Source organism: Schistocerca gregaria, chromosome 1, assembly GCF_023897955.1.
Source record: "Schistocerca gregaria isolate iqSchGreg1 chromosome 1, iqSchGreg1.2, whole genome shotgun sequence".
Lineage (NCBI taxonomy): Eukaryota > Metazoa > Arthropoda > Insecta > Orthoptera > Acrididae > Schistocerca > Schistocerca gregaria.
Genome location: NC_064920.1, coordinates 727,214,076 through 727,239,671, shown reverse-complemented (window position 1 = coordinate 727,239,671; position 25,596 = coordinate 727,214,076). Strand labels below are relative to the sequence as shown.

The following is a 25,596-nucleotide window of genomic DNA, read 5'->3' as shown; positions in this document are numbered from 1 at the left end:
TTCCTTTAAGTACTCATGTGGATAACTCCACATTTTTCATTATTTAATACCAATTATCATTTTTCACAACATACATACACTATGTCTAAATCATTCTGCAATGGATTGTTGCATCTGTTGATGAGAGAATAAATGTCATCGCAAGAATGATATTTTCCGAATCTGTGCTGAGTATGTATCAACAGATTGTTGTATCTGTCATGTCTGTGGTGGAGTGAAGGTTGTGGTGGTATAATTGTTAAGTATAAAACACACAGTTCTGAAATTTGTGTGCGTGCATGCATCTGCTTCTGTGCACATGTATGCACCCCTGCTTTCTATATAGTACCTCTACCTCATCTTAAGTAAGCCTGCAATTCCGTATGCCTCTTTATGTGTATGAGTTATCATATACCACCATCTTTCATTTCTGTGATGTGCTGGAAATAACTGAAGCAGAACTATTAAATATCAGTACTGTATTAGAATGCATCACTAAGTGCTTGCAGAAAAAAAATTGCCCACAAGAGCTCATTTATTTATTTATTTATGCATTTATTTTACCTGGCAAGATTAGGGCCTTCAGGCCCTCTCTTACACCTAACCAGGCATACTCAGATTGAACGAGTTACAGTTTCTACTTAACATTAAGGACATATAGCCTATTATGCAGTATTGATGTTAAAGAAAAAAAAATAGATATCATAACAGTAGTACAATGATAATTATAACAATAAAAAATAATTATAACAATCAATAATAATAGTAATAATAATAATAATAGTAATAGTAATAGTAATAATAATAATAATAATAATAATAATAATAATAATAACTATGTATATGAAAGTAAACATACTTTTCTTTTCTGAATGTCAGTCACATTGTTAGTTGGGAATTTTCTCGCTATGTTCTTGCAGCTTGTGAGTTATTCTCATCGAGCAGAGACATAAGGCGATAGAATGGGGTGAAAGAGATATATAAGAGGTAGATAGGTTAGAGGAAGAGATATAGAACGGTAAAATTCAAAGCTGTGATGGAGAGGAGAAAGAAAGAGATGGGAGGGGCACAAGAATGGTGGCTATACCGTCCCTAAAATGTATGTTTTGAGTTCCCTCTTGAATGTCGAGTAGTTCTGGATAAGACGCAGATCACAGGGGAGCGCGTTCCATAGTCGTATGGCTGAGATGGAGAATGACACGGAGAAAGATTTTGTATTATGTAAAGGTACAGCCAAGATGATAGACGTATCCGATCTGGTGTTGCGATTGTGGAATGATGATAGGTGTTTAATGTGAGAAGATAAGTATTGGGGGCACCAGTGGCTAAGAAATCGATGAAGTAAGCACATCGTGTGGAGATCGCGTGCCGTATGTGGGCGTATCCAACCTAGCTGGGAGTATGAAGGACTGATATGATCATACAACCGAATATTGCACACGTATCTAACGCAAGCATTCATCACTAGCTCGAGGCATCTAGAATTTTCACTATTTGTGCCGTGTTGAACTACATCGCAGTAGTAAAGATTAGGCAAGACTAGTGTTTGGACTAATTTTTGTTTAACATGGGTTGGAAATATTTTTCTAAATTTTTGAATTGCATGTAGGGAGGAGAGCGATTTCCGGCAAGCTGTGACTGTTTGTTCTTCCCAGTTTAGGTGTTCATCCAAGATTATTCCAAGGTCTTTTACTGTTTTTTGGTATGGTAGTTGGGTACCATTGAGGAGTATTTTAGGGACTGTTTCGCGAAAGTACCGGCTGATTAACTTTGGATGAGATATAAGTATGACCTGGGATTTCTTGGGGTTTAGTTTCAGACCTAGGTTCTGTGCCCATCGAGAAACAGAGCATAGATCTGCGTTCATACTCGCTACTGCGCCAGCAATGTTCTTGGGGCTTGCACTTATGTACAGTTGGATGTCGTCGGCATAAAGATGGTAGTTGCAGGAGTGAATCACTGAAGAAATATCATTAATGTACAGTGAGAAGAGTAGTGGACCAAGGACGGAGCCTTGGGGAACTCCAGAGCGCACGCTTTTCCATGATGACTTTTCCGACCCACAGATGACTTGTTGACTTCTGTTTTTGAGGTAGCTGTCGAACCATTGTATTGCGCTGTTTGAGAAATTCAGCTGTTTCATTTTAATTAGTAATATATCGAAGTCAACTGTGTCAAAAGCCTTGCTAAAGTCAAGCAGTGTTAGGATAGTAGCTTCACGTCTGTCCATAGCATGTTTAATGTCATCAGTTACTTTGATTAATGCGGTTGCTGTACTATGGTGCTTTCGAAAGCCTGACTGATATTCGTCATGGATGTTATGAGTTTTGAGGTAATCCGTCAGTTGTTCATGGACGATGTGCTCTAGGGCTTTAGAAATTGCAGGTAGTATGCTGATCGGCCTGTAGTCACCTGGCGACTTAGGGTTGTCAGTCTTGGGTATAGGCTTAATTAAACTTTGCTTCCACTCAGTAGGATATGTACTACTGACAAGAGACAGGTTGAAGATGTCTGTGATAACTGGAATAATAGTGTCTACGACGTTCTTAATCATGCCAATGCTCACTCCAACATTTCCTCCTGTATAATAAATTTCTTCATCATGTGTATCCAGTCTTATTTTGTATTTTATACTTCTGGTTTAGAACCTCTGGATGCAACATAGGCATAACATTTACACTTCTCCTGTGGTCATCGCAAATTAGGGGAGAGAAAGGTTGAAATACTGGTAATGCCACTCAAGTGTGATCTTATATTATGTCCTTTATCACTGAGAGTGGTATTTTTGTTGATATTCATTCCAATTTTACTGTCACAGTTACTGCTCATACTTTATTGTCTTCAAGAACGTAAGTTTTATGCACACATTCCTATCTGTTCTGGATGTTGGCAACCGTCTTGGCAGTGCTTTTCCTGTCTCTTGCAGCAGCTCTAAATGGCTCTGTAGATGTTTTAGAGGGTCACATTCTGATGTTCTTAAGAGAGGATATTGTTCTCTGGCCAATGCTTCTCTTCCCTGGTATTTTTCCTTGCAGGATGGTCTGGAGGAGATGGTAACTGTCGTTGTTCTGCATGATGTGTCCCAGGTAATGGAGCTTTCTTGCTTTCACAGTGGCCAGTACTTCTTTCTGTTTCTTCATTCTTCGTAGAACCTCGACATTTGTGATACGTGCTGTCCACAGTATTCTTAACCTTCTCCTTTAAGCCAACGATTCTGTCAGTGTCCATGTTTCAACATCATAGAAGAGGGTGGAAAATACATAGCAGAGTACAAGTCTGATCTTCGTTGGCATTGTTAAGCCGTGATTTGTGAAAAGGTTGCTCACCTTGTTGAAGACAGCCCTGGCTTTTCCAATTCGAGTTCTTACCTCATCAGAAAGATCCCACTGGTCATTTATTGTAGTGCCAAGGTACCTGTATTCATGTACTTGCTCTATGTGATTTTGGCCTATCTTAATGTGGCATGCAGGGACTCTGTTTTTACTGCTTGTTGTTGTTTTCATTTCTTGAGAGTTGACATCTAGACCATATTCAGAGCTTTTTTGTGCAAGTTTATCACAAGGTACTGCAAACTATCCTCATTATCAGAAAATATTACTGAGTCGTCGGCATTTCGGGTGTTGTTGACATATTTTCCGTTTATGGGAATTCCCACCTTTACTTCATCAAGAGCTTCCTTAAAAAAGTGTTCTGAATAGATGTTGAAAATCAGTGGAGATAATATACAACCATGCCTTACACTTTGTAGAATGTCTATTTCTTCTGTATTTTCTCTGTCCAGCCTCACAGAAGCCGACTGATTCCAATATAGGTTCAGAATTATATGTAGGTCTCTATCATGCAAACCAATGCTTCTCAAAATGTCAACAATCTTCTGGTGTTTTACTTTATCGAAAGCCTTCTGATAATCAATAAAGCAGGCATAAATGTCCCATTCACATCTTTGCACCTTTGAAATAGTACCTGGACACTAAATAATGCTTCGCATGTGCCAAACGCATTTCTGAAACCAAACCATGTAGAAGAAATTTGTTCTTCTCAGATCTTGTAGATTCTTTGGTGAATGAACCTCAGAAATATCTTTTGCAAGTGACTCATGAGGCTGATGGTCCTGTATTCACCACAAGTCTTAGTTCCGGGCTTTTTGGGCAATGTAATAAAATTCGGATTTAAGCCCTTTCCGTGGAACATTACCCGAGTCGTAGATGTCACTGAATATTGCAGTGAACCATTTTAAATTATCCTCACAGAGCAGCTTGAGAATTTCGGCATTCACATTGTCAGGACCAGGTGATTTACCTTCTTTCATTCCATTTATCACATCTTGTACTTCTTCCAGCAGAATTCTAGGTCCTGTTTAGCAAATATATTTGAGGAAGTTCTGGGCAGTTGTCATAAAAGAGTTGTTTTATGTATGTTTTTTACATTTCTTAAAGTTCACCTTGTCCAACTATTATTTTACCTCATTATTCGCCAACCTGTTTCCTGTCGTTTTTCTGTAATTTCCTGTCACTTCCCTGACTTTTTCATGAATATTAAAACTGTCATGTTTCAATTGTAATTTCTCTATTTCATTGCACTGTTCCTGTATTTCCCTTTCCTTAGCTTCTCTTATGCAATTCCTGATCTCCTTGTTGATATTCTTGTATTCATCAGGATTACTTTTCACTTTCCTCCTGTCCATCATTTTAAGTATCTCTTCAGTCGCCCATGACTTCTTTTTGGTGACACTGGATTTCAGATGATCTTCTTTAACTGATTCCACTACAGAGTATATCTTTTTAATTTTCTCTTCGGTGCCCAAGTTACCTGGCACAAACTTTAGTTCATTATTAAGATGGACTCCTGCAGTTTCTCTTACAGAAGATTCTTTCAGTTTGTGGATTTCATATGTTTTGAGTTTTTTCTTTTGAACTGTCTTCATTCTGATTTTAAGGACAGCAACTAGGGGAATGCTGGCTGTTATGTAGGAAACTGGATAGGCTTTCACTGAGAGGCAACTGTTTCTATATCTTTGATTTATCAAAGCATAATCAATCTGATTCAGGGTAATATTTTAGTCTGAATCTCTTGCGGGACTTCCAGGTGTAGAGACGTCTGGGTGGTAGTGTGAAGAATGTGTTAGTTATTAGGAATCTCCAGTCTCCTGCAAATGCACTGAGTAGTTTGCCTGTCTCATTCCTTTCACTAAGACCATAGTGACCTATAACGTCGCCTTCGGATCTCCTTCCCATTTTGGCATTAAAATCTCCCACAATCATCATAAGATCTTTCTTCGGTAGTTGTTGGAAAACACCCGAGATTTGGGATTAAAATTCTGCAACTTCTTCATCACTGTGGTCTGTTGTTGGAGTGTAGACCTGAATAATGTTCAACTGTGCACGTAGAGCACTTATTTGGAGTAACATCACTCTCTATGAAACAAGTACACAATTAGTGACACATTCTGCAATTGCTTTCGATACTATAAATCCTACTCCAGACTTATACTGACCTTTAGATGTTACTGAGTAGTAAAGTCTGTGTTCATTGATGTTACAAGAACCTGAACCTGGCCATCACATTTCACTAATGCTCATGATCTTAATGCTCATTCTTTCCATTTCTTTGATTGCATTGTTGATTTTTCCAGCCTAAGTCGTCATCTTCACATTCCATTTACTTATCTTTATACTATCTTTCAATGATAATCTCTTCATTGTGACAGCTCCCAATCTTAAGTATGCACAATTTTTTTATACGTGCCCATGAATATTGTTCTACATGCTCCTGTTATTGAAATTATGAAGTAGGTGTTTTGCTGTTGTTTCACAAGGCACATACCTCCATTTATGACTTTCAGAGTTATTATTTTAGTAATTTTAACAGGCACTTTGCTACAGGCAGTGTTCTTGCTGTAACAGAGATTCCCAAAGAAGTCTATATTGAGTCCACGGGTTCCATGTCAGCAGCTGTGGGGGAATGGGATGCTTAGGGGTGTGTTACATGTAAATGGGGGTGAATGAGAGTGAATCCCATTTAGGTGGGTCACAGCCAATATTCCAAATTATTCTCACACAGCTGGATCTTGCTCCCATGTAGGTCACTATTCCTTTTATAGGCTACGAGAGAGGTTGGAGCAACTCTTATTTTTGCTTGCAGCATTCCATAAAATACTTATCCTCTGGTCGTTATCTGAGGAGTGGAAAGAGTATCTGGTGCTGCCTGCCATGGGCCAGGAACAGTTTCGTCACTCATCAAGAGGTGTATTAATTTGTGACACAAAACTGCACGACAATCACTTCAATCACTTCACAACTGCTAAATACTTAATGCTTTGGGTTACATCTCTGAGGTTGGCAGTTGCTGGACACAAAGCATGAGCGGGCCAGAGTCAATCAACTTCTACCAACTTCTTCTGTCAATCCAGAACTAGGAAGCCCTCCATCTCTTTGTGGAGAGATGTACCATAGAATTAAGGTGAATCAACGTCATGTTATTTGTGAGTGTCAGAGAACAATAAGTAAATTATTTTTTATCGCATTTTCCTTTTGTAGTTCCTTCAATTGTGCAGAAAGACATCAGTCACACTTAAGGTTGAGAGAATTGACTCATTGCTATGTTTTGTCACATTTATCTAAGTAACTTAATCGATTCTAAAAAGGCCTGAATGTAAAAATAGGTGTAGACAGTAAAATGTTTATTATTTGAAGTTTGACTTCAATCCATCACTGTTGGACAAAATATTACTTATGGGCCTTTTATGCAACAAACTGTTAAGCAATGGTGCTATGAAACCAACCAAGTTGGACGATCATCTGAGCAAGGGCCTACTCATAAGAATTCATTTGAGCAACAACAAAGCTCAAAGATGAATTGACAAAATAAGTTATGATACTGTAAGCGTCTTATGTAATTATCTGCAAAAAGAAATATTTCTACATATAACTCGATGAGTCAACTTTACCTGGCAATTGTTATTAGCAGATGTTTATTTTGAGATTAAACTGCAGTTACAAGGTGGCAGACTAAATCTGATAAAAACATAGTCCATCATTTCAGTTTTTCTTGCTAGAGCTAGACTATTGGGAGAGATTTTTCTCCGTTTCCTAATTTGTCACAGTCAACTGTCAGGTTGATGACATTTCATCCTACATTCAACATTTAAATGTGCTTCACAAGGCTATGGAATTGGGTTTGAGGATGCTTTTACTACTGAAATACCACAAAGAGTTATTAATCTGTACAGTATTATTGAAGAAACTGATGTCATATTACAACAACTGATAGAAGTAAGCACTAATGAGGAAATTAGTGTGTAGTTTAGAATGGGATATGAGCAATTCTGGCTTCAGAGAGAGATACCTGTTACTTATCCTGTGTTACATACTACTGTGAAAAAGTTTTTGATAGCTCTTCCATCTTCATATCATTAAGGGTTTCAGTGTCATATTCAATACAGATTGGAAGTCATAGACTATTGAGATTTTATGTTGAACTTAACTAAATTTAAGCCAAAGATTGTAAATTTGCTAATAAAGCATCAGGCTCATACTCTTTTTTTTTTTTTAAGCATTCTGTTTTACTTAAAGTGATTAACACAACACATTTCTTTTAAGTTTCTCAATCCACATTTCTACTGTTCAACCTATCAAAGAGAGTAGCACTGTATCAGCTGTCCCAAAACACACATGAAGTTGATGAATTTGTACAAATTCATTATATGAAAGGCAGGAGGAATGCACCAAAAATGGAAAAATTTGGCACGTGGTCTTTGGGACAAAATGGTTTGGGGACCTCTGCTCTAGACAAGGAATAAGAAAGTAATGCAGTAAAGTCAAGCTTGAGAAACCCTTTGAGAGAGTTTATTTCCAGGTTCAATGTCCTCATCAGTCCAAAAAATTTTCTAAAACCGTAATACAATTGGATAAATCTAAAAAAAATCTACTCACCAAGGGGTGGTAGGAGTAAACACACAAAAGTTTACAAAATGTGCAAGCTTTCCAAGCCAGTGGCTCATTCTCCCGGCAGAAGGGTTGGAAGGGAAATATGAGGGATGAAACACAAGGACTTGTGGGTTTTAGGACATCAGGAGGATTATGGTACAGTCGCAAACAAACACAGCTCAGGGGAGACTTACATGAGATGAGAAGGAAATACCATTTTTTCTGTTGGTTATCACTATTTTACTTCTTGTTATTCCTTTGCATGCACGAAAAAATACCGAACTTTATAATGTTTCATTTTCTGCAGTATCCTTTAGGGCATCTTATGTGGACATAATTTTTTGTTGCTCTGGCATTACAGCCTAGACCATTTCAGTCTTTGTCACGGCAAGAATTTCACTGAATTCTGATTGTGAATGTATGCCTATTTATTTTTGGAGGTGGCAAAACCGTATAACTGCAAGCCATACTGATGTTCAATGCCCATGCATCACAGCTGGTATAACTAGCACAACAACACAACTCACAGATCAAACTTTAAGTGTCAGAGATAAAATGTTGCAAGGATTGATTGTGAACTCACAAAGAGCCACTCACCAAACTGCAAATCCACAATGATTATGAGTCCAGCTGTTCAGTGTTCACACTAGTGGCTATTGCAAGAATGCCACATAGTAAAGACTCTTAATCAGAATTTCTAATGAAAGCAAAACTGTAAGCTGAGGGTATTCCACGAAATGTCTACATGGATACCATCATCCCTGTTGCTCAAGAAGTGTTGCAATTTTATTTCGAATAATTCTTTGATCACAGAATCCTTAAAGGATGAAGCTGATACCAGTATTTGGACATTGTCATACTCTGTGGTCGTGCAAGTAGAAACTGAATGGTCAGTCATTGCAGATTTGTTCAGTTCTAAGAGGCAGATATGCTGTCAGTGTTTAATGCAACATTCTTGTACAGTGCATACAAGTTGACACATATAACATTTACCATGCTGACATGGAATTTTATTGTTTTCCATCATTTGTAACAGAAGAATATCATCATTAACCATTATTAACAGCTGTCCAGCACTGTCACCTAAATGGTGGCAAGAAGGTATTTTTCACTTTATGTTTCTGGAAATTTTTAAAGAAAACAGTTTTCAAGTCTGGAAGGAATGCTTTCCTTATTCTGTCACTGGTCTGCCATTTTAACCCGGAGATGACAAAATCTGTTTTTCCTAAATACAGCCACTAAATATACCAGCTCATGAAGGAGACTGCCAGCACTGAACAATACGTGGACTCACTGTTTCTCTGCCAAACTGATATCCCTGCCATAGATCTAAAATATCTGGAATATCCTATAATTCTTAAGTGAGAGGAGGTATTGCACATTCTCTATGCAAGAAGGCCATGCCTGGTAAAAAAAGCTGTTATTCATACAACTCTTCAAGTTAATTATTTTATTTTTACTATAGAGTCACTCTGGATTTACAATTTGTCTGTAGTTGTACCAGCTTAATAAGAAACGTTTTAATGCTTCAGGGCCTTTATGCAATCATTAGGTTGTTAGATATAGCTTGTTTAAAAATTTTAGATCTTAATGCCATCATTTCAACGGTAGAAGTTCTACACAGTTCAAATAATAATATATCTGGCAGAAGTGGTCTCAAGGTGAATCCTGAACCTTCTCACACTTATTTTCACCAATCAGTGAAAGTGTTGATTATGAAAGAACTATATGCAATTCATTAAAATGGATGCAAAGAAGCATTTCGAATCCTGAATTCATTCAGTAATTTTCACCATCTGAAGATAATTTAAGGATCCTGCACCAAATATAAAATATATTTTTAAGCACAAATACCAGGAAATTCACTAAGCTTAAAAAGTGGATATATCATTTCTATTAATTAGTTATTGGCTATATACATAGCTCCTTGCTTAATATTCACATGCAGCTGCCAATCACACAAAGTGTCACAACTTGATTTCAAACCCTAATATGTAGATAAGACTGTATCTCGTAAGAGAAGGCTGACAAGGTAAATCTTTAATTTTTTCCATATTTACTGGAATCCCCAATTTTTCTCCTCTGTCAGCATACAACTTGTGGAGCCCTGTTCCATTCCACCAGAATACAGAGCACCTGCCCCCTCTGAAGCCAAGGGATCGATGTCTCCAGAGAAATTATTTTTGTGCCTAATATTGCAGCTGTGTAATACTAATTAATTTGAAACATTTTTGTTATTGGCTGCAAATGCCTTTCAGAATCAACAGACTGTGCAGTCAATGCAAGAATACGAAAACCTCTGCAAGAACTGCAGGCACCCCCCCCCCCCCCTCCCCCCAAAATAATGTTGTTCTTCACTTCTGCACAGTTAATCCTTTATTTATGCCAGCTGTAAAATCCTACAATGAAATTCTATATGATGGCAAGGAATGAAAGTATGTTCACGTATTTGGTTGCTAACCACACCAAAAGAAATTTCTGAGTGCAAAATATAGTCTACTGAATTTTTATTATCAGGTAGAAGAATTCAAAAGAATTTTTAACCAGAAGTTTTCGTTAATTGTTCAACAATAATCTTGTGAAATTTATACGACTTTTGTTTGTAGTGAATGATGTGTACCACCGCCCGCTTTTAATATTTGTGCATATGATGTGGTTAAATATGCTCATGCAAAAAAATTTTTGAAGGTATTTAATGTCTTTTTGGTATGTTTCCAAATGTTAAGAATAGAAGCAGGTCAACAAATCCTAATTTTTAAGCATTCCTTGCAGTGTGCCCTATTAAAAGCATCACTAGAAAACAAACCAATTGGCAAATATAGCACAAATCCTATAGCTGTTCTATAACTTCTTTATTTGTGTGGCCATATTGACTGTAGTTGCTTTAAATTTCCTGAGGGTATTTTTGTTCTGTTGTTGCAACTACAACAAAATGTTTCCCCTTCACCAGGCGCATTTCGCTTTATTGAGGTAAAGCATGAACAGTGGTCTTTAATTAAAGATATTTACAATTTGATTTGTTTTAAAAATCGAAAAAGTTTGTTCACCATATTTTGGTTTTTACTTACGGTAATTTCTGCTTAGTCTCTGGCCTACATCAGGAAATGCTGTCTGCTAGCGCATATTTGGTGTTTTTCTTCCATAAGCACTGATACTTGTAGTCCAATTTTTAGTTGCTCTGCAGAACTATGCATTTCTTAGGACACTTTTTTGCACACCACTGTTCTCTGTTTATTTTAATAGGTGTAAGTGTTTATAGTGGTTTGTGTTTTGTAATGTTACCAACATAACATTGCCACTACTTTGCCTTTGGCGTATACTTTTTTTTTAGTTTTAATTAATTGTATGTTTGTAATTCTATTTAATTATGATGCTTTGTATTTATATACAGTGTAAGAGTAGTGAAGTAATAGTAATGGAGTGGTCTTTCTTTGGGGCAGGGGGGGGGGGCATTGTTAGTGGACATAAGTGAATAGTAGTGTGAGTTGGAGGAGAAGATGAGGAGCAAGAAGTGAAATTAAACTGGGAGGTGAGGGGAGGGTTGGATGGGAAAGAGTGAAGGAAGGAAAAGTCTCCTTTCTTTTTCATGCAATTTCATCAAGTACTTTAAATAGTGTGTGATTTCCAATACATTTATCTGCCCATTGAGCAACTGTTTACTTTGTGTTAATGTTTTGTGTATGTGGAATACCACAGACTATTAATTTATGTCCACACATCATGGCTTCTCCCTCTGCCACCTAAATAAATCAGTCCATCACTATTCCTTCACCACTCTTACACAGCAACAAAATTAATAGAATTACATATATAAAATTAACTAAAATACAAAAAATATATATGTCAAAGACAAACTACTGGCAATGTTATGTTGGCAACACCACAAATCACAATACACACTTAAAAGTGTAAAAATAAACAGAGAACAGTGGTGTAAGAAAGTGTGTGCAGGGTAAAATATAAGAAATGCATAATTCAGCAGAGCAACTAACACCAGACTAATGAAGAACAACAAAGATGTGTTAGCAGATGGCATTTCCCAATGTACGCGAGAAACGAAGTGGAGATCACCATAAGTAAAAAGCAACATAACGTTAAAGATTTTTTTCTACCTTGAAAACAAATCAAATTGCAAATATATTTGATTACACACCACTGATGATGGTTGACCTCAATAAAGTGAAATGCAGACACCAGACAGAAGAACAGTTAGGAAAGATACATTAACCATTGTCTTGTCTGCTACTTCTTTCACAGTGATCTTCACAAATTGTTTCAGCAGCTGTCTTCCCACTGAAGTTGCCCAATTTTATGCAACTCTGAAGTCTGGGCTGATATTTACCCACGTCTAGAGATATACAACTGATGCTGTGTTCAATCAGTGCAAGTTATTTCATATATATGTACATTTCTTCAGAAGACTGGTCTGCCTTCATACCAATGAGAGGCAATCAAGGTGTGACTGCATGGTCTACCGTTTCACCAGGACACTTCACCTGCTCATAAAGCAGTCAAAGCATCAATACCGGGTGCGTACACCACACGCCCTATTTCTGAGGTAGATTAAAAATAGTAAATCTTTCTTTGTTTCAGGTCTGGTTTGTGCAATGAGTGCTGAGGGTCACAGAGTTGCTGCTTAATTTTTATCAAATTTGGTGCTTTCATTGTATCACTGTTGTCTGTCCAAGCAAAACTGGCATCAGTTCAGAAGAAAGCACAAACTCTTCTTTGGTATGCAAAAAATAAATCCACTGTTATGATGCAAAGCCAGTTTCATTCTGTTTACAAAATTTAGCACAAGATGCTAAGAGGTTAATAGCATGGCATGGGTAGGTTTTGAACAATGGCAGCATTTTGAAGCAGCAACCATGGGGTGTTGAGAATATCTGCCAAGCATTCCAAAAACAGTCCACACAAATTAACTCTTAAGGCTTCAAGACAACTTCAGGTGCCACATGCAACTATTGATAACATCCTCAGAAAGCTGTTGTGTCTGTACAGCTACATGGTGCTGATTCTGCAGACCATGAGACCCAATGATAAGAAACAGCGATATGATTCGCACATGACATGCTTAACTGAATGAGCCGAAATCTACACTACTGGCCACAAATTGCTATACCATGAAGATGACGTGCTACATATGCGAAATTTAATCGACAGGAAGAAGATGCTGTGATACGCAAATGATTAGCTTTTCACAGCATTCAAACAAGGTTGGCGCCGGTGGCGACATCTAAAATGTGCTGACATGAGGAAAGTTTCCAAACGATTTCTCATACACAAACAGCAGTTGACCAGCGTTGCCTGGTGAAACGTTGTTTTGATGCCTCGTGCCAGGAGGAGAAATGTGTACCATCAAGTTTCTGACTTTGATAAAGGTCGGATTGTAGCCTATCGCGATTCCGGTTTATCGTATCGCGACATTGCTGCTCGCGTTGGTCGAGATAGAATGACTGTTACCAGAATATGGAATCTGGTGGGTTCAGGAGGGGTAATATGAAATGCCATACTGGATCCCAACGGCCTCTTATCACTAGCAGTCGAGATGACAGGCATCTTACTGCATGGCTGTAATGGATCGTGCAGCCACGTCTCGATCCCTGAGTCAACAGATGGGGACTTTTGCAAGACAACAGCCATCTGCACGATCAGTTCGACGATGTTTACAGCAGCATGGACTATCAGCTCGGAGACCATGGCTGTGGTTACCCTTTGCAATGGTACTTGATACCAGCAATATTCTACTGTGTTTCTGTAAAGTAGTTGACATATTTCTGAGACAACATTCAGATTTGATTTCATTAATGTAGAGGTACTTTGATACATCGATATGTTTATGTTGCAATGATATTATTCTTATGTGTATTCTTTCTTTTGTCACTATGATCTTTGACGTACTTGTAACTCTGATTTTTGGGCGCGAAGCGATTATTAGTTAGTTAGAGAGTCGGACCTTGAGAAAGTCAAGTCTTGGACGTTATGTTGGAAAGACGCATATTGTAGCCAGTTTATAAAATGTGAACTTTAACAGTGAGGAAGATGTTTTCAAGTATGTTTTGTATTGTGAAGTTATGTTTTGTGTGATACGTGATAATGCAACAAAAGCAATAAAAAGGAAGTGTAACTTAAATATGGCGTGCTGGTTATTTTTTTTACTTCACCATTGTGCTAACTTTCAAAGGTTTAATCTTCAAGAATGGTTTGTGAAGTGCATCTACAAAACATTTGAGTATAGCAGAATAAAACCTAGGCCTCTTTGCATTGGAGCTTGGAATCATCACCACCTAGATTTTCAACGATTGAGCCATGATTTCACAATGAGACCAGTGTGGGAAACATGAAAAGATGAGTGCCTAGTTTATTCATTACTATATGAAATGACTTTATTAACTATGCTCTAATGACACCTGCCACATAATAACTTAGTTGGTGCCGGAAAATGCAGTATTTAGCAGCATGAGCAACACCACAATCATCATTAAATTTTGACCTTTGTTGTGGTAGGGTTGTTAGACCTTGACGCTGCATCACAGACAGGAGTGCCTGCGATGGTGTACTCAACGACGAACCTGGGTGCACGAATGGCAAAACGTCATTTTTTCGGATGAATTCAGGTTCTGTTTACAGCATCATGATAGTCGCATCCATATTTGGTAACATCGTGGTGAACGCACATTGGAAGCGTGTATTCGTCATCGCCATACTATCACCCGGCGTGATGGTATGGGGTGCCATTGGTTACACGTATCGATCACCTCTTGTTCGCATTGACGGCACTTTGAACAGTGGATGTTACATTTCAGGTGTGTTACAACCCGTGGCTCTACCCTTCATTTGATCCCCATGAAACCCTGCATTGCAGCAGGATAATGCATGACCGCACTTTGCAGGTCCTGTAGAGCCTTTCTGGATACAGAAAATGTTTGACTGCTGCCCTGGCCAGCACATTCTTCAGATCTTTCACTAACTGATAACGTCTGGTCAATGGTGGCTGAACAACTGGCTCGTCACAACACGCCAGTCACTACTCTTGATGAACTGTGGTATCGTGTTGAAGCTGCATGGGCAACTGTACCTGTTCACTCCACCCAAGCTCTGTTAGGCTCAATGCCCAGGCATATCAAAGCTGTTATTACGGCCAGAGGTGGTTGTCCTCGGTACTGATTTCTGAGGATCTATGAACCCAAATTGCGTGAAAATGTAATCACATATCAGTTCTAGCATAATATATTTGTCCAATGAATACACGTTTATCATCTGCATTTCTTCTTGGTGTAGCAATTTTAATGGTCAGTAGTGTAGCTTTCTTTTGAATTGTGATGTTTTCTGGTAAGACCACATTCCATGTATGTAGAGCTGTGGTAAACATAATCTTCGCATTTGTGGATCACAGAATCCAAGTAGTTTCAGGAAAAAGGTGAGATAGCTCGAAAGTGGACTTTTAGTGTGGACCCCATAAATTGACCATTGTTCTTTACTGAAGTGACTGTCACAGGAACAAAACATCTAGACATGTTTGAGAGTTTTACTTTCCCCCGGGTTGAAGACATGCAACCAAAACTGTGGCTTCACAAGATGATGATCCACTTTACTGATTGTTGGATGTTTGGAAAACTTTGAATCAAACATTTAAAGGCCACTGATCTGGATATGATGGACCCATGAACTGGCCTACACCACATTCTGCTTGTGTCACACAATGGGATATTGTATTTACGGTTTTCCTGTGAATGTTCATCTTCTGTCTAATTTCATATGTGTGTGTATATCATAGTTGTGTTTGAGGAGATTTTCGTTTTTTAAGATGCATTTCGTATATATACAAGCGAGGGAGTGGCAATATTTCCAGAGGGGTCTACAGGATCCTTACATTTAGCTTTTTTTATCACCCTGATAATCTTTCTGTATTTTAAATGTTTTTGTAGTATTTGTAGAATTCCCCCCAAAAATTATTCTGTACATAAGTAGCGATTGTATACTGCAATGATACATTGTCAGTACTGAGCAACTTGTATTTTGGGTGAGGATCCTAACAGCATATGCTAGTGAATTCCGTCTCTTATTTAAATTGTTTAGACATACCTCCCACTTCAGATCTGCCTGAACATGTACACCTAGGAATTTTGTATGACTGACCTTCAACACATTTTTTTCCTTCGATACTGAAACCAGGGTTTGCAGAATGGAAGTTGTGTGTGGTATGAAAGTTAACTGCCATTTTTTTCAGAACTGCCAAAACTGGCTGTGAAAATAAAATAAAATAACTTCTCAAACTGCAAGAGTGTTTGGCGTTTCTCCTTATTAAATATGAACATTTATGTGAGAAAAAGAAATAAAATAATGTTGAAAAGACTAAAGGTGTCAAAATATGAACTTTTTAATAAAGTGTTTACGTGGGGACTTACATTGGCAGAATAAAGTATTTAATTTGTCTGGTAACAATTTACTTCATGAAATAATGATGGAGTGTCTTTCGCTGTGTAAAGCTGCAACATTTTTGCCCAGCAGTGTCAATTGCCATCTGAAGTGCAGGGTGATGGTTGGTATTGACTCAGACTGTGTTCCACGTGGCCCATGGTGACCTTTGGTACAGCACAGCCATCGGTATGACTCGTCATCGGTACAGTCTGAGCCTGATTACACACACACACACACACACACACACACACACACACACACACACACACACACACACACACACAAAGTTGGGGTGTGGACAAAGTTAGTTACAGAAGAGTCTGTTACGTCCGACTGTTTGTCTGAATGTAACCACTCAGTTATTTCCACATTTTCTGCCTCTTCATGGCCTGGCAACCTTCTAATTAAATCAAATTATGTGCAAGACCTGAGCTTCTCCAGGCTTATACAAACGTACAAATTATTAAGGGAATGAAGGTGGGTGATGTCGGCAACCACAGATACTTTGACATAAGCACACCCTGCTACTTTCACAGTTCTGCCTTGGAAATAGCAGGGTGTGCTTCTGCTGAAATATTGGTGGTTGTTGATAATGTCACTCGGTTGCATACCTGTAAGAGTTTTGAACACACAATGTGTGATTGTCCTCATCAACAGAATCTTCAGTTTCTGTGTTCTACATGACTTAGAAATTGCATCGCTCCAAGACTCATTGATCTAGTACACAACATCCTTCACTGACACTTTCTTTCAAGCTCCTACAATGCTTCCACTGCCATCCGAATGCAAGGATTGATTGTACTAACCACCAATGATACCTAGACAAATTGGAGATTTTAACTTTTCCCTAGATTCAAGACATGCCACCAACACCCTGAAACATTGGCTACATCAAACTGGTAACAATTGATGGGAGAAACATGGTGAGGATGCCGTCACACTGCAGTTGTTCTACACATGGAGGTCGGGATTGTCAAAATAGCTTTGCATGGCAATTCATTTTCTTGTAAAAAATATTTGCACTCTGGTAGAAATGAGTTCAAAAACCAATTCTCGAATATTTCCAGATTCATCCAGGTATTACTTTGATACATGTAGATACCCAGAGGTGCCAACATGGTTACATTCTTGAATGCTCTCAGCTTGACAGACTTCTCGATCACAAGGAGTTCGAGTTTGCAGTTTCCAGCTGCATATGAAGCTACCATAGCCGTGAACCACTCTTTACTTTTTTTGGCCCAGGAGCACTTTTTTATTCAGGAGAAGGAAGTGTGTTTGCCAGTAAAAGTTCTGAAATTCAACCAGTTTCATCACAGTTGGAAATGTGTTCACTGGATGAATTTTCTTCAGCTATGGTATTATTAAACTTCACAGTATATTTCAAAATGGCCTCAGAGTCATCAGAGAGGTTTTTCTCTGCATATGTGTAGTTGAGGCACTCTATACCACCTCTTCCACTTTTCAAACAAGCTAACAATGGCGGCAAAACTGTCATCTCCCTCCGATAGTTGGTTTCTTTTATATAAAAAGGGCTTTCTCCTGCAATGATGGTTCAAAAATTGCCGTTCCTTCTATCTTTGTGCCGTACACATGTACAATGCCTCACCTTTTTTTCAGATTCAAACTTCTTTGCAGTTTTTCAGTTAAGGGATTCTGCAGAGCAGTTGTTTGAAGAAAACTGCTCCAATTTAACCATTAAATACAGTTGTGCAGTCCCTGGTACCGCACTGCGTTTCACACACCTGTTTCTAAGAATACTATTGGCCTTTGTGAGCTGGGCTGGCCAGTAGCTTCCGATTCTCAGCCTGCTGCTTGTTGACATGATAGTCATTGTTGAAAGTGATTTGTTTGCTTTCATTTTGTTGAAATGTCATCCAGGGGACTGCACAACTGCGTTAGTGTAAGTCAGTGACAGATTAAATAATCAAGAATTATCGAAGTGGGAATGACGTATCCAACTTGATTTCTCTGATGTGGAGGAGGGCGATTTTATACATGTTGAACATGAATCTGAATCATGTGTTCCTGGAGAGAGTGAAAGAGGTGAGGAAAGGGCTAAACGAGAAGCAGAAAGCAAAGAGGATGACAAACGTGCTAGGAAATGCGGCTATGGCAGAAATAGGTTCAAGTGGTCAAGAGTAGAACCAAACAGGAATGTCAGAATTCCAGCTCATAATATACTGAAGATTTCGACACAATCTTAGAAGACAATCACAGGTCTCACAGCTTGGAGCTATATTTTCAGTGATGATACGCTGAACGGAATACTCACATGGGAAAAATGGGGGTGGGTGGGGGGGATGGGGAATTACACGAATATGGAGAGAAGATAAGTCAGACCTTCTACAATGTGTGAAATGAAGAGTTTTATCGACATTATAATCTAAACAGCTGCATGCAAACTGAATAATGAAGAGATTCGTTCTCTCTTTTGTATTGATGGGACTGGCAATGATGTTTTCCATATCACTATGTCATCAGCAAGATATGCTGTAATTCTGAATTGCCTGAGGTATGACAACCTTCATGGCAGGGAGTTACGTAATATTTATGATCCAGCAGCTGTTATAACAAACATTCTACATAAATTCAATGAAAATTCTTGGGGTTAATGCTGCAGTTCACAAAATGATGATCAGCTTTAGAGGACATTGTAGGTTCAAAATGTATATTCCATCTAAACCAATGAAGTACCACCTGAAGCTTCAATGCTGCGCTGATTCCAGGAGTAATTAAGTCTTCAACACCTGTCTCTATTGTGCAAAAGGTACTTGTGCCGTGGCGGCGGTATTCCTGATTGATTCTCGATTGTTGAGCCTCCGAGAGGTGTTTCTTTCTCCGTTGTGGGGCGCTTCCTGGCAGCGGGTGGCATAGTCTCTGCCCGGTGTCATGTGGGCGAGCAGTGAAGTTTGGGGTGCGGGCAATGCCTTTTGCGTTGGGCGGTGGGTCCCTCCGCACTGTCGCTGGCCAGGGCTGGTGTTACTTGCTGCTCCACCAGGTCAGTGGTTGGAGTCGTCGCCTGATTACCAGCTTTCCTGCCCTGTCTGACTGCGCTTGCTGAGGCCTGGGTGACGATACTCATGCTGCATCGCCTGATTACCAGCTTTCCTGCCCTGTCTGACTGCGCTTGCTGAGGCCTGGGTGACGATACTCATGCTGCATCATCTTTCTCGCGCCAATTTCCCTGGACCGCACCTTGCCAGGAGCTTGTGGCTGTGCTGCTCCCGGATATAGTTTACAGAGGAGTACTTTTCCATCCTCTGAAGTTTGGTGCTGTTTGTGTGTTTCAGAGTGCTATGGCCGAGTGAAGAAGATTATCTTCGTTGTTATCATTGTGTCAGTAGGCAAACCCCAGTGTTAATGTTTCTCAGCTTTCTGTGGGGTGATGTACCTTACTTTGTGTGGTTTCCTTTGCGTACTATTGTGCCGTTACAGAACTTTGTTTAACCTTTTCCCTCCTTACTCTCCTGCAGCATGCCTTTGGATCCTGTGGCCAGTAATTTCACTTGTACCAAGATCCTGGGTTTTGGAGGATAATCGATTAAATTATGTTTTGGAATTTATGGGATTCTGTGTGCTTGTCTGGGGTTTTTGCTAGCCTTGTGCCCGTACGAATTCCCATTTCCTCGCCCAGGGATCGTACGTAAAGTTTAAGGTGAGTAAATTTTGGTAGTTCCCGTCCAGTGGTTCGCTGTGCCCCATGACTTTTTTTTTTTTTTTTTTTTTTTTTTTCCCCACCCTGCCAGTCCTATCTCCCTGCCTTAAGGTTGGCTCCTGTGTGCCCTTGCGCGAGTGTGTATGTGGGCGATGGTGATCGTTTCCTGACTTGTTTACCGTTTCTTGCCGACTTCTCTGCGTAGACTCCCGAATCTGTAATTTGGTCTATGCCATGTTATAGTTGCTTCAAGTTGGTTTGCACACACCCCTTGGTAATGACATCTGCGCACCTATGAGACTGAATAATATTTTGAACTATTGTAAGCTGGCGATTGTCGCCATGTGTGTTTAATTTTAACTTTTATTTGAGTTTTGGTGTAATTGTATTTTGTTAACTGAGCTAATTTTATCTTGCCTACTGCTGTGATGTAAGGGGGGGGAAGGGGGGGGGGGGGGAATTAAACAATCAAAAATTTAATCTTACCTGTGAAGCCATATTTTTGGAGACTTGTTACTTAAATTTCATTGTCTTCCAGCTTGCCGTTTGCTACTGTGTTACAAGTGTTTGTTGTTTTCACTAGTCCCAGCTGCTTGCCTTAAAGAACTAAAGCTGATTTGAAAGATTGAGAATTAGTGTAACTGTTCACTCAAATAAAACCACCCTGATGAAAGAAAAATTTTGGTGCTACCATTTGTTTCCCCCTTGCTCCCCTACTACGGCTCAGTAGTGATAGAGCAGGACTTTACCCAGACGAGAGGAAAAGTGCAGTCACCACCCAGTCTGTCCTCAAATTGTGCAAAATGTGTCAATCAAACTTGCAGACATGCTGCAGAAATATGGTTTGACCATAATGGAAACAGTGTGAAAGAACTGAAAAGAAATTCCGACATCTTTTTGCCTTCCCATGAAGGTAAAGTTGGAACAACCCTGTATGCATTTACCAAAACATCACATTGAATCCCCATGTGCCTAAGAAAGGATGAGCAGTAATTCTTATATCCACAATGCATGACTCCATAGAAGACTGTGTGGGATGTGAAAAATCTGTAATTATAACTCACTATAACAACACAAAGGGTGGTTTTGATACTGTAGATGGAAAGAGTGCTCAATTTTGTTCAAGCCACCACACACAATGCTGGCCCATGGCTGTGTTTTTCCATATTCTTGATGTGAGTATTATCAATGCATAAACTGTTCATAAGTCACTCAAGGAAAGACCTGTAGTTACCAGTATGAACTTCATGAAAGCTATGGCAAATGAACTGATCCAACTTTCATTGCACAAAAGAATAATAAACAAATACTTTCCAGGAGAATTGAGATTTTTTATCTATGAAGTTCTAGCAGCTGAGACACATCTCCGTGAAGACCTGGAAAAGGAGGCTACCTAGCGATGGAAGGAAGACGTCTTATTTGTCCAGCAAAAAAGAAGAGGAAGCCAAGTTATTTGTGTAGCAAGTGCGAGGTCCTAATTTGTTTTGAATGCTCACATAAGGTGTGTCCACAGTGCATGAAAGATGATGCAAAATGTACAGATTTTTTCTGTGTAATTCATTGCCAATAATACTCATTAACTTTAACAATGATGGTACCTGTTAAACATTAATCTGCAACAACCACGTTTCAAGTAAGGAACTACACTTTAATATTTCGATATGTGCCCATCCTTGTAAATTTCGATAAGAATTTTGAGTGCAATATGAACAGGTCTCTTCCACAGCACCAAAACAATATTTTGCACAGGGTTAGCCAGTGAAACAGGCAGACTGGAGATGGCCTTGACAGCTGGAATGTGAATGGTAGGGGTAATGGTGGCCGGCTCCATTCTACCTGCATGTCCCGCCATTTAGCTGCGATGGATCATTGGACGGGTGAACATCGTGGCTATGCGGTTAAAGCGTACTATACGAATGGTGAGAGTTTGGTGAAAACACGACGTGCTTTTCGACGCCGTTTCAACACACCACGCAACAGGTCTTTTTCCTCGGGTAACGCAGTTCATTCATGGATAAACAACCTTGAACAAACTGGATCCACGTCTCAAAAACGAGGTGGGAGTGCAAAAACTGTTCTAATCCCTCAAAACATCGCTGCTGTTCAACAGGCAATGCTCAGAAGCCCAAGCCGATCTGCCAAACAACATGCTCTACGTCTTGTAACAAGGGACACTTCGGTGAGAAGGATTCTTTGTCAAGATTTACATTTTCACCCATACAAAATACAGATTTTGCAATCTCTCGAACCAAGTGACTATCAGAAACAATTACAATTTTGTGAGGAAATGGCCAAAAGACTTGAATAAAATGACGACCAAGTAAATCGCTTGTGGATGAGTGATGAGACACATTTCCACCTCTCTGGTTTTGTTAATGTACAGAGCTTCAGATACTCGTCAGAGGAAAACCCTGGGGCACTTCACGAAATGCCTCTTCATGGTCAAAGTGACGGTTTGGTGTGCAATGTCGGCAAGTGGAATCATAGGCTCATTTTTCTTCGAGGATATCAATGGAAGTGCTGCAACTGTTAACTCTGTGCGTTATGTTGCAATGATCCAGAACCTTCTTACGCCAGAATTCACCCGTTTGCCAGTGAATGCACACACAATGTTCCAACAAGATGGGGCAACAAGTCACACTGTAACAGTTGCCATGAATACTGTGAATGCTTTGTTTCCAGGTGGTGTCATTTCCTGAAACGGGCATATCCCTTGGCCCCCTTGCTCTCCAGATTTGACAACCTGCGACTTTTTTCTATGGGGTTACTTAAAAACAAAAGTTTTTCAGAACGATCCACCCAGAACTATCCCAGCCCTAAAACAACGAATTCAGGACGAAATTGATGGAATACCAGTCAATATGCTGCAAAATGTCATGGGAAACTTCCAGGTCTGGCTGCAGAAGAGCATAGATTCCAATGGAGGACATTTGGCAGATGTTATATTTAAAAAAAAAAATATTTTTTTCACTTATTGTACAGTAAACGGCTACCTATGTACTATATTTATAAAAATTAAATTAAAAATAAAAATCCACAAAGAATTAGTTACTTATTTAAATCTTCCCGTTTCACTGGCTAACCATGTGTATACAGGGTGTCCCATTTATCTTGACCACCTTAAATAACTGTTTGTATAGACGCAAATTACAAAATGTTTCAAGCAAATGTTCTTTAGCCGTCAGGGGGACATCAATCAGCATAATTTCCTTCATCATAGCATTATTTTTTACAAAGATATGAACAACAGAATGACTTTTTTAAGTGGCACCCTGTATTTTTTATTCGGTAATCCATTCCCTCTTCCAAAGACCTATTCCAAAAAGTATAACAGTATACCATTTAGTGAAACACAATGTTATTAATTACACAACTTAACACTGACTTTGATGCTCTCAGTGCTTAGTGCAGGTACTCGGGGTAATGCAACACATCCACATGCTGATGTTAACAGAGGACAAATGTAAACGTAAGTAGAATGCACACCAGTCATTCCATCAACCATCATCATCATCAGTAGAAGATTTGTATGAGTAGAATGTATACCAATGAAGAGAAGGTAGAAATGCTACTCATCTATAGGGAAATTAAGTTAGCAGAACAGTAATAGCAATACAGTGTTCTTACGTATGGGTAGATTTAGTACAGTAGTTTAGTCCTTTTAAATACCGTTGTGTAGAGTAGGCATACAGTAAAGACTGTCCTTCCTACAAACTGCATACACATGACGTTTCTTTTATTGTTGTCATTGAAGGAAGGCGAAATGCTATGCAGGCAGTGGAACTATATCTAGAGCGAAATCCTAACAAGAACCCACCTTCCTGACGGATGTTTTCTCATCTTACTGTGCCGCTTCAGGAAACGCGAAGTTTCAACCTACGACAACACAATCATCATAGCACTCGCACAGATGAAGCTGCCGAAGTTACTGTTCTCGCGTCCATTGCAATGAATCCACATGACAGCTTGAACACGAGATTGGCATTCCTAAAACCAGTGTATGTCGTATTCTTACAAGTCACTAGTTCCATCCTTACCACATACACCTACATTAAGAATTGCATGGGAATGATTTCCAGAATCGTGTACAGTTCTGTCAGTGGGCACAGCAGCAAATCATCGCCAACCCGAACTACTTCTCCAATGTTCTATTTACCAATGAATGTTCCTTCTCAAAACAAAGAACAGGTAAATGCAAGGAACATGCATTATTGGTCCCGTGACAACCCACAATAGCTTAGACAGGTGGAACATCAGCGTCAATGGAGAGTTAACATATGGTGTGGGATGCTTGGTACTACAATCATTGGCCTTTATTTCATCATCAATGGTAGTCTAAATGGCACAGCGTATGCTAACTTCCTCAGACGAATTCTTCCTGCTCTTCTGAATGAAGTGCCACAAAGAACCAGAATTCTTATGTGGTATCAACATGATGGGTGTCCATCACATAATGCCTTGTGTGCACACTGTGTTCTGATCTGAAAGTATCCTGCCAGATGGATTGGTCTAGGAGGAACCATTACTTGGCCTGCTAGGTCTCCTGATTTAAATCCTCTGGACTTTATTCTTTGGGGATGCATTAAAGACGCTGTCTATCCCGATATTCCAACAACTCCAGAGGACATGCAGGAACGTATCGTGCTTGCTTGTCATTCACTTCAGCATGCAACAATGGAAGCAGTAAATAATTCTTTCAATCAACGAGTGCACCAGCATGTGTGTGTCCAGGGTCACCACTTTGAGCATCTTTTGAATGTTCTACACCCAGGAAATGGTACAGGACAGTCAGTCACTTTTGTGTTATGTTTTTGCTTGGTTTTCATCTGCTTTCTGACAACCTACGCAAGTAGATGAGTTTGTGATCCCGAGCTCAAAGTCAATGTTGTGTTATGTAATTAATAATATTGTGTTTCAGTGAATGGTACACTGTGATACATTTTTGAATAGGTCTTTAGGATAGGAAATAAATTACTGAATAAAAAATACAGGGTGACATTTAAAAAAGTCAGACCGCTGTTCACATCTTTGTAAACATCAAAGCTACAATGAAGGTAATCATGCTGATTGATGTCCCCCTGATGGCTAAAGAACGTTTGCTTGAAATGTTTTGTAATTTTCATCTGGGCAAACAGTTATTTAGGGTGGTCAAAATAAATGGGACATCCTGTATGTTACTATTTATGTATAACAGAAGAATAAACGTGTACTAAATGCATTAAGTAGTGCTCGATGGTGGCTTTTATGCAATTTTCCTGCCTTCTGAGCATGCGACCCATGGGACCACATGACTGTAGCTGCATGACTGTGATTAAGGGTTAAGCCAGTTTCTTCACCAATCAATAACAATAACCTTGCAAACACTGTTTCAAAGACACTTTTTAAGTCATTTCAATGCTTTTAATTTAACATTGAAATGCACAAATTTCCTTTCTTTTGTTGCAGCATTAATTTTTAAAAAGCATACAAACAAAAACAGTTAAAAAAGAAAACGAAATCCAACACTGTACTGTGCCGACAACAACAACTGAAACATCGCTTCAACAAAAAAGATTGCTTTTGTAAGAGATTAACAACTAGGAGAAGCCTACGCGTGGTGTCACTGCCACAAACACA

General features: G+C 39.2%; 1 protein-coding gene across 7 annotated transcripts in view; it reads right to left on the bottom strand.

The window, feature by feature from the left end:
• The window catches only part of LOC126266816 (uncharacterized), a 342,237-nt gene that overhangs the window by 157,393 nt on the left and 159,248 nt on the right, over window positions 1–25,596 (bottom strand). The window lies entirely within an intron of this gene.